At 43.8% G+C, this 10,819-nt stretch overlaps 1 pseudogene; it reads right to left on the bottom strand.

Annotated features, from left to right (window-relative positions):
• Window positions 1-9,074: 9,074 nt before the first annotated feature.
• LOC101143305 (single-stranded DNA-binding protein 3-like) lies at window positions 9,075-10,365 on the bottom strand (annotated as a pseudogene).
• Between the last annotated feature and the right edge of the window lie 454 nt (window positions 10,366-10,819).

Genomic DNA, 10,819 nt, shown 5'->3' with positions numbered 1-10,819 from the left:
AGTTTGAAGTCACGTAGCGTGATGCCTCTGGCTTTGTTCTTTTGGCTTAGGATTGACTTGGCGATGAGGGCTCTTTTTTGGTTCCATTATGAACTTTAAAGTAGTTTTTTCCAATTCTATGAAGAAAGTCATTGGTAGCTTGATGAGGATGGCATTGAATGTATAAATTACCTTGGGCAGTATGGCCATTTTCATGATATTGATTCTTCCTACCCATGAGCATGAAATGTTCTTCCATTTGTTTGTATCCTCTTTTATTTCATTGAGCAGTGGTTTGTAGTTCTCCTTGAAGAGGTCCTTCACATTACTTGTAAGTTGGATTCCTAGGTATGTTATTCTCTTTGAAGCAATTGTGAATAGAATTTCACTCATGATTTGGCTCTCTGTTTATCTGTTATTGGTGTATAAGAATGATTATGATTTTTGTACATTGATTTTGTATCCTGAGACTTTGCTGAAGTTGCTTATCAGCTTAAGGAGATTTTGGGCTGAGACAATGGGGTTTTCTAGATATACAATCATGTCATCTGCAAACAGGGACAATTTGACTTCCTCTTTTCCTAATTGAATACCCTTTATTTCCTTCTCCTGCCTAATTGCCCTGGCCAGAACTTCCAACACTATGTTGAATAGGAGTGGTGAGAGAGGGCATCCCTGTCTTGTGCCAGTTTTCAAAGGGAATGCTTCCAGTTTTTGCCCATTCAGTATGATATTGGCTGTGGGTTTGTCATAGATAGCTCTTAGTATTTTGAGATACATTCCATGAATACCTAATTTATTAAGAGTTTTTAGCATGAAGTGTTGTTGAATTTTGTCAAAGGCCTTTTCTGCATCTATTGAGATAATCATGTGGTTTTTGTCTTTGGTTCTGTTTATATGCTGGATTACATTTATTGATTTGCGTATGTTGAACCAGCCTTGCATCCCAGGGATGAAGCCCACTTGATCATGGTGGATAAGCTTTTTGATGTGCTGCTGGATTTGGTTTGCCAGTATTTTATTGAGGATTTTTGCATCAATGTTCATCAAGGATATTGGTCTACAATTCTCTTTTTTGGTTGTGTCTCTGCCAGGCTTTGGTATCAGGATGATGCTGGCCTCATAAAATGAGTTAGGGAGGATTCCCTCTTTTTCTATTGATTGGAATAGTTTCAGAAGGAATGGTACCAGTTCCTCCTTGTACCTCTGGTAGAATTCGGCTGTGAATCCATCTGGTCTTAGACTTTTTTTGGTTGGTAAGCTATTGATTATTGCCACAATTTCAGCTCCTGTTATTGGTCTATTCAGAGATTCAACTTCTTCCTGGTTTAGTCTTGGGAGGGTGTATGTGTCGAGGAATTTATCCATTTCTTCTAGATTTTCTAGTTTATTTATGTAGAGGTGTTTGTAGTATTCTCTGATAGTAGTTTGTATTTCTGTGGGATCAGTGGTGATATCCCCTTTATCATTTTTTATTGTGTCTATTTGATTCTTCTCTCTTTTCTTCTTTATTAGTCTTGCTAGTGGTCTATCGATTTTGTTGATCTTTTAGAAAAACCAGCTCCTGGATTCGTTAATTTTTTGAAGGGTTTTCTGCGTCTCTATTTCCTTCAGTTCTGCTCTGATTTTAGTTATTTCTTGCCTTCTACTAGCTTTTGAATGTGTTTGCTCTTCCTTTTCTAGTTCTTTTAATTGTGACTTTAGGGTGTCAATTTTGGATCTTTCCTGCTTTCTCTCATGGGCATTTAGTGCTATAAATTTCCCTCTACACACTGCTTTGAATGTGTCCCAGAGATTCTGGTATGTTGTGTCTTTGTTCTCATTGGTTTCAAGAACATCTTTATTTCTGCCTTCATTTCGTTATGTACCCAGTAGTCATTCCGGAGCAGGTTGTTCAGTTTCCATGTAGTTGAGTGGTTTTGAGTGAGTTTCTTAATGCTGAGTTCTAGTTTGATTGCACTGTGGTCTGAGAGACAGTTTGTTATAATTTCTGTTCTTTTATATTTGCTGAGGAGTGCTTTACTTCTAACTATGTGGTCAATTTTGGAATAGGTGTGGTGTGGTGCTGAAAAAAATGTACATTCTGTTGATTTGGGGTATAGAGTTCTGTAGATGTCTATTAGATCCGCTTGGTGCAGAGCTGAGTTCAATTCCTGGGTATCCTTCTTAACTTTCTGTCTCATTGATCTGTCTAATGTTGACAGTGGGGTGTTAAAGTCTCCCATTATTATTGTGTGGGAGTCTACGTCTCTTTGTAGATCACTAAGGACTTGCTTTATGAATCTGGGTGCTCCTGTATTGAGTGCAGATATATTTAGGATAGTTAGCTCTTCTTGTTGAATTGATCCCTTTACCATTATGTAATGGCCTTCTTTGTCTCTTTTGATCTTTGTTGGTTTAAAGTCTGTTTTATCAAAGACTAGGATTGCAACTCCTGCCCATTTTTGTTTTCCATTTGCTTGGTAGATCTTCCTCCATCCCTTTATTTTGAGCCTATGTGTGTCTCTGCATGTGAGATGGGTTTCCTGAATACAGCACACTGATGGGTCTTGACTCTTTATCCAATTTGCCAGTCTGTGTCTTTTAATTGGAGCATTTAGCCCATTTACATTTAAAGTTAATATTGTTATATGTGTATTTGGTCCTGTCATTATGATGTTAGCTGGTTATTTTGCTCGTTAGTTGATGCAGTTTCTTCCCAGCCTTGATGGTCTTTACATTTTGGAATGTTTTTGCAGTGGCTGGTACCAGTTCTTCCTTTCCATGTTTAGTGCTTCCTTCAGGAGCTCTTTTAGGGCAAGCCTGGTAGTGACAAAATCTCTCAGCATTTGCTTGTCTTTAAAGGATTTTATTTCTCCTTCACTTATGAAGCTGAGTTTGGCTGGATATGAAATTCTGGGTCGAAAATTCTTTTCTTTAAGAATGTTGAATATTGGCCTCCACTCTCTTCTGGCTTGTAGAGTTTCTGCCAAGAGACCCACTGTTAGTCTGATGGACTTCCCTTTGTGGGTAACCCAACCTTTCTCTCTGGGTGCCCTTAACATTTTTTCCTCCATTTCAACTTTGGTGAATCTGACAATTATGTGTCTTGGAGTTGCTCTGCTCGAGGAGTATCTTTGTGGCATTCTCTGTATTTCCTGAATCTGAATGTTGGCCTGCCTTGCTAGATTGGGGAAGTTCTCCTGGATAATATCCTGCAGAGTGTTTTCCAACTTGGTTCCATTCTCCCTGTCACTTTCAGGTACACCAATCAGATGTAGATTTGGTCTTTTCACATAGTCCCATATTTCTTGGAGGCTTTGTTCATTTCTTTTTATTCTTTTTTCTCTAAACTTCCCTTCTCGCTTCATTTCATTCATTTTGTCTTCCATCACTGATACCCTTTATTCCAGTTGATCGCATCAGCTCCTGAGGCTTCTGCATTCTTCACGTAGTTCTCGAGCCTTGACTTTCAGCTCCATCAGCTCCTTTAAGGACTTCTCTGCATTGGTTATTCTAGTTATCGATTCGACTAATTTTTTTTCACAGTTTTTAACTTCTTTGCCATTGGTTTGAATTTCCTCCTGTAGCTTGGAGTAGTTTGATTGTCTGAAGCCTTCTTCTCTCAGCTTGTCAAAGTCATTCTCCATCCAGCTTTGTTCCGTTGCTGGTGAGGAGCTGCATTCCTTTGGAGGAGGAGAGGCGCTCTGCTTTTTAGAGTTTCCAGTTTTTCTGCTGTTTTTTCCCTGTCTTTGTGGTTTTATCTACTTTTGGTCCTTGATGATGGTGATGTACAGAAGAGTTTTTGGTGTGGATGTCCTTTCTGTTTGTTAGTTTTCCTTCTAACAGACAGGACCCTCAGCTGCAGGTCTGTTGGAGTTTGCTAGAAGTCCACTCCAGACTCTGTTTGCCTGGGTATCAGCAGTGGTGACTGCAGAACAGTGGTGGCTGTAGAAGAGCAGTGGCTGTAGAACAGCGGATCTTGGTGAACCACTAATGCTGCTGCCTGATTGTTCCTCTGGAAGTTTTATCACAGAGGAGTACCCGGCCGTGTGAGGTGTCAGTCTGCCCCTACTGGGGGGTGCCTCCCAGTTAGGCTGCTTGGGGGTCAACGACCCACTTGAGGAGGCAGTCTGCCTGTTCTCAGATCTCGAGCTGTGTGCTGGGAGAACCACTACTCTCTTCAAAGCTGTCAGACAGGGACATTTAAGTCTTCAGAGGTTACTGCTGTCTTTTTGTTTGTCTGTACCCCGCCACCAGAGGTGGAGCCTACAGAGGCAGGCAGGCCTCCTTAAGCTGTGGTGGGCTCCACCTAGTTCAAGCTTCCCTGCCACTTTGTTTACCTAATCAAGCCTAGGCAATGGCAGGCGCCTCTCCCCCAGCCTCGCTGCTGCCTTGCAGTTTGATCTCAGACTGCTGTGCTAGCAATCAGCCAGACTCTGTGGGCGTAGGACCCTCCGAGCCAGGTGCGGGATATAATCTCCTGGTGTGCCATTTTTTAAGCCTGTTGGAAAAGCGCAGTATTAGGGTGGAAGTGACCCGATTTTCCAGGTGCCGTCTGTCACCCCTTTCTTTGACTAGGAAAGGGAACTCCCTGACCCCTTGTGCTTCTTGAGTGAGGCAATCCCTTGCCCTGCTTTGGGTCATGCACAGTGTGCTGCACCCACTGTCCTGCACCCACTGTCTGGCACTCCCTAGTGAGATGAACCCGGTACCTCAGATGGAAATGCAGAAATCACCCGTCTTCTGCGTCGCTCATGCTGGGAGCTGTAGACCGGAGCTCTTCGTATTCGGCCATCTTGGCTCCACCCTCAGGGGATTTAATTCTTTTAAAATTCAATTCTTTTGAAATGTTTACTTCAAGAAGCAATGCGTTTTTGAGAGCTGATCCTGATCTATTCAAATCTTAATGACTTAAGTTGATGGAGTGGATTTCTTTAAATTAGGGATTCCCTAATTTGCCTGACTGCTGGAATTTCCAGGGCATTTTGAAAATACAGATTATCCAGGCTCTTACCTCTGCAGATGTATTTAGTGGTTCTAAAATGGCACCCAGGAGTCTGGATTTTTCCCAGGGGCCTTGTGTAATTCACATTGGTAAACAGGCAAGTTTGGGAAATAGTGCCTTAAAGAGATTTTTCATTAAGCAGTCTTCATTTGAAATGAGGATCATTTATCTTCTAATACCCCATGCTTCCTCTTTCTCCTGCCTTCCTCACCTCCTGTTGTCTTTCAGTTCTTAGAAACTTTAATTGAATGGAAGTTCCTAGTAGATCTGTACCTACTAAAACCCACACTTCTGAAGCTACGTGGCCACCAGAAGACACAGCTAGTCTGCCATGTAAAAAAGGAAAGGTTGTGTGTGCACTGAGGGTGCAGAGGTGACAGGCAGGGGAATGGAGACCCCCACAGCCAGCAGCAGTGGCCCTCATCACAGTCCTCCAGGAGATATGAAAGGAGGTCAGACGTTGGACAGTAGTCTTGCCTTCCTGCTATAGAACACATTGTTAACACCAAAAAAGCTGATCTCTTCTAGGGGAATGGGGAAAGCTGACTCTACAACTTGTGCTTTTAATTTCAGGATGGCACAGCTTCTAAATGGCATCTAAGTTGCTGATATAAAAATGAAAATTCTGTGTGCTTTGATATTAGCAGGCTTTAAATACAAACCAGAGTAAGATTAAATTGTTTCTTAATCAAATCGAATAATTTTCACATTGGCAGTCCATTCGGCATCTGGCTCATGTTTGTGCTAGGCTGAGTAGTCCATGAAAGTCTGGAGGGAAATACAGAGGCCAATTCTCCATAACCATTAGGCTCAGAAATACCCTGCTTCCCCGTGAAAAGTTTAAATTGATTTGATGCCACCTTCACCAAACCGAGGTTGGTCAACACTTTTCACCACTGCCACTGCACACTTTGACTTCCAATTTTGCTTCCTGCTCTGCGAAGATACCCCCTTCCTTCCTTTCTCACATTCTCCCTATAACCTCATCTTCCTTTCATCCACTCTGTCTCATTATTGTCCATCTTTGTTTCCCAAAACCTTATATAGAACAGAAATTGATCAATTAAGATTACCATGTGGAAGAGCATCCATTTACTGAATAAGGCAGCTGGCTCCTCGGGGCAGAAAAGTGATTGGACACAGAGATAAAAATCATAATCCCTGCTCTCCTGGACTCACTGTCCAGTGGGGAGACAGGTAGATGAACAAATACAACTTGATAACTACAACAATCAAGTGAATTATATAATTTAGATGGGAGAAAGAGATAACAAATGTTATCATAAGACAGTGTGTCCACTACTTACTCTCTAACAGATTTCCTCATAAACCACTAGGCTTGCCAACTTGTTGAATAAGAAAATTGGAGGGTCAGGGGAGGGGAAGTACATATGCTTCTTAGTATTTCATTCCATAAATACATAAATAATGAAACTATTAATGATATCATCATGTTGATTCAATAAGTTTGAAATCCCAAAATTGATAGTAATCTTTAGAAGAAATTGTGTATGTGTCTATGCATGTACACGCATAGACATATACTTATTGCTTTCTGAAATTTTCAATGACTTTATGCTTCTTCTGAAGCAATTCGAGTTTAGAATTTGAGACCCATGGGTCAAAACATCTTCTTGAGTATACTGAAGAACATTTGGATTAATTCCAGACATGTATTTTGGTTTATATAGTGTTTTTTATCCATGGTAACTTATTTACTGTTTAAAAACATACTGAGAACAAACAACAGCAGCAACCCTGAATTGAGTGAACGTCCTGAGAAGGGCTTTGCCCAATCGGTGCATGTGCTTGTTTACACTAATCTCCTGTCTGAACCTAGGAACTGGCTGAATGAGCTAGCAGATGGTCTCTTTGGCTGTATTATAAATAATAATTTATTTTTATTTGTTTTATTAATTAATTAATTCATTCATTCATTCATTTATTTTGAGACAGGGTCTTGCTCTTTCACCCAGGCTAGAGTAGGGTGGCAGAATCACAGCTCACTGCAGCCTTCAACTCCCAGGCTCAAGCAATCCTCCTGCCTCAGCCTCCTGAGTAGGACTACAGGTGCATGCCACCATGCCCAGCTAAGTTTTAAAAACTTTTTTGTAGAGACAGGGTCTTATTATGTTGCCCAGGCTGGTCTCAAACTCCTGGACTCAAGCAATCCTCCTTCCTTGGCCTCTCAAAGTGCTGGGATTATAGGTTTGAGCCACCACACCTGGCCAGAAATGACATTTTAAAACCAACTATTACCTACACAGATGTATGATGCTCCCTTGTTGTTTTGTTTCAAAATAGGAATGCCTTAGGTTTTTGGCTCATTTTGTTTTATCAAAGATCTTAAATGCAGTTGTGAATATTTTTGTTTACCCTCATAATAGCCTGAGAATTTAGAATGAATATAATTATTGCTATTTTCACAAGTAAAATTGGAATGAGAAGATAAAACAGTGGAATACAGGTGTAACTAAGAACAGCAGAGGCAAGCCATCTATAGAATATTAAAATTTCTTGCATGCATGTTACCAACATTTTCTCATGCCTGAAATCCCAGCACTTTGGGAGGCTGAGGTGGGTGGATCACCTGTGGTCAGTAGTTCGAGACTAGCCTGGCCAACATGGTGAAACCCCGTGTCTACTAAAAGTACAAAGATTAGCCAGGCATGGTGGCAGGCACCTATAATCCCAGCTACTCAAAAGGCTGAGGCAGGAGAATTGCTTGAACCTGGGAGGCAGAGGTTGCAGTGAGCCGAGATCACACCATTGCACTCCAGCCTGGGGGACGAGAGCGAGACTCCGTCTCAAAAAAAAAACCCAAATAAACCAAACCAAACCAAAACAACAACAACCAAAAACATCATTTTCTAAGACAAGCAAACCTACTAAGCTTTATAAGGCCCCCATCCCCCCAAGTATTATCCTTTCCAGGTACCCCAACATTAATGACCGCAACTGGTACTAGCCATGTGACATACAATCCCAGCACATTGTTGGGCTCTGATGTTTTCTAGGAATTTTTTCTTTACAGCCTTATTGATATTAAGCTCTATTTTCTGAAGACCTGGTTTTTATAAACTGTATATTTTTGCGGTTGAGGGAAAATGATCTCAGGTCAGTCAATTCGCTGTTGACCCACAAATGAAATGAGGTAGGATTATTGTTAAGACGGAGAGGTGTCTGCATCATCCTACACTTTTTCCCAGCCTCCAGGTGACCATATAATTAAAGTATCCTTGATATTTCTATGTAGTTTAAGTTGCTTTTAATTCTAGAAGCCCTCAATCTTTCTCCATTCAATTTAAATGAAAAGGCATTTGAGTATCCAGAACACACTCAGCACTCAGAAGCAAAGCAAGAAAAACGGAAACATTATAGTCAATGCCCATGTTCTACCCCAGGATGAAATGAGGCATTAATACTGAGAGTTGTGATTCTGAATAAGTCTTAACCTCATGCACATCTTAGTTGTTCAAAAATGTGTCATGTCAGCAAGGTGGTAACAGTGAAGATTTTCTACAATCAAAATAGTATTGTTATGTTCTGTTGTATAAAATAGAAATAAATGTACCACATTGGTCAGAAAAATCACACTAGCATATTCTGGCAGCTTAATTTTTTTATTATTATACTTTAAGTTCTAGGGCACATGTGCACAACGTGCAGGTTTGTTACATAGGTATATATGTGCCATGTCGGTTTGCTGCACCCATTTACTCGTCATTTACATTAGGTATTTCTCCTAATGCTATCCCTCCCCTAGCCTCCACGCTAGGACAGGCCCCTGTGTGTGATGTTCCCCGCCCTGTGTCCAAGTGTTCTCATTGTTCAATTCCCACCTATGAGTGAGAACATGTGGTGTTTGGTTTTCTGTCCTTATGATAGTTTGCTCAGAATGATGGTTTCCAGCTTCATCCATGTCCCTGCAAAGGACACAAACTCATCCTTTTTTATGGCTGCATAGTATTCCATGGTGTATAAGTGCCACATTTTCTTTCTTTCTTTCTTTTTGTTTTCTTTTATGGAATAAAAAGTTCAGCCTTTTTATTGCATGAAACTAAAATTGGGAAAGGTGGGAGTGAATGGGGTGGGAGGGTTTGAGGGGAGCAGGAGATGCCCTCCCTACCAGCTCCTGGATAATGACACCTCACTTCTTGCATAATTTCTGGCATCTTCCCGCCTGCAATGCCGGCTCTCTCAGCGTCTTGGAGAAGGGGGGATCACACACTCATCGTCATGCTTGGAGAATAATTGTCATTCTGAAGGGAGTGGAGGAAGTTCCCTCCTAACTCTCCGTCATCTCGAGGGGTGCCTGGAGGATTGCTAATACTATTTACGTTGTTAGGAGAATTTTTTGGAAGCCATCTATGTCGCCGGACCCTAACAATCCGTTCATGTGGTGTGGCTCCATGCCGCCCATGCTGCCCATCCGACCGTCTGAGCCGGGACCCATCGGGAAGTTGGACCGGCTGCCTCCAGGCGGCACCGGATTAATCATTGTGTAGATGTCGCTGGAATTTGTTGAATCTGAGGGACTGGGCATAGTGGGTGTTCCTGGAGGGCCGCCACCACCAGGGGGTCCCACATAGGTACCAGGTGATGAGGAGGAGTATGGAATTGAGTTAGCACTGTTAGGATTGGGCCAGGGTCTGCCGGCTCCCGGGCCCATGTTAATCCCGGGCATGGGGGGCCGAGGGAATTGCGTGGTGGTCTCATGCCGCTGCCGTAATTCTGTGGGCTGGGACCCGTAGGCCCCATGCCTCGGGGAGGGTTCATTCTCTGCATTGATCCTCCCATGTGGGGGTGGCCTTGTTGTAGTGCGGGATCCATGGAATTGGGCAGCAATGGCTGTGTCCCAGGAACTCCTCCCGGAGGCTGGTTTCCCATTCTGATCGGGAGGCCTGGGGCCGCCTGCGTATCGCGGTGACATGAAAGGCTGACTGTGGGGTCCCATCATGCTGCTAGGATTGTGAGGTGGAGGCTGTGCGTGCGGCGAGGGCAGTGACCCCGGAGGACCCTGAAAGAAACCTGGCGGGACTCGGCCTCCCCGCATCCTATTGTTGGGGGGAATGTTGCCAAGCACGGGGCTCAGGGCAGCTGCTCCACTATAATCATGAAAGGCTTTTGCTTCACTTGAATGTTCACAAGTATCTCTCCTTTTAGGAGCTGCACAGTAAAGGTCCCAAAATACACACCACCACGAGTGCAAAAACCCAGGCGGTTCTCCCAAGGCGATGTTTTTTTCCCAGCGAATCTCCGATAAGAAGGTCTGTGCAGATTTCTGTGCTCCTACCTGCAGTAAATATTCGTAGACGTATAAAGCTAACTTTTCCCCAGCCTGCCCGTCCCAGGGCACCAACGAGCCTTTGCCTTTGGCAAACATGGTTTGCAGGGAAGAGGGCGCCCAGCCTCCCCACAGCCGCCACCGCTCCGGCTCTCCCGAGCTGTCCCTCGCTCCCGGCCCCCTCCCAGGCGCTCCCTCCCTCTCTCGCTGGCTGGCGCTCTCCTAGCAGCGCTCCCCTCCCTCACGACCAGGCGCTGGCTCCGCGCTCTTTCCAGCTGTCAAAGCATCAGGCCCGGCCGCGGCCCCATCGCCCTGGAACTCCTCCCCCGCCGGCTGGGCCTGGGGTGCCGCCGCCGCCTCCCGCAAGGCCGCCCGCTCTCCGCTAGCTCGCGTGCTCGCCCGGTTCCGCCTGCGCGGCCCTCTGCGCCCCCAGCACCGCTGCCGCCGCTGCCGCCGCTGGTCTCATGTGTCACATTTTCTTAATCCAGTCTATGGCTGATGGATATTTGCGTTGGTTCCAAGTTTTTGCTATTGTGAATAGTGCCGCAATAAACATACGTGTGCAT

This window comes from Gorilla gorilla, chromosome 11, assembly GCF_029281585.2.
Source record: "Gorilla gorilla gorilla isolate KB3781 chromosome 11, NHGRI_mGorGor1-v2.1_pri, whole genome shotgun sequence".
NCBI lineage: Eukaryota > Metazoa > Chordata > Mammalia > Primates > Hominidae > Gorilla > Gorilla gorilla.
This window is presented reverse-complemented; position numbering and strand designations above follow the sequence as displayed.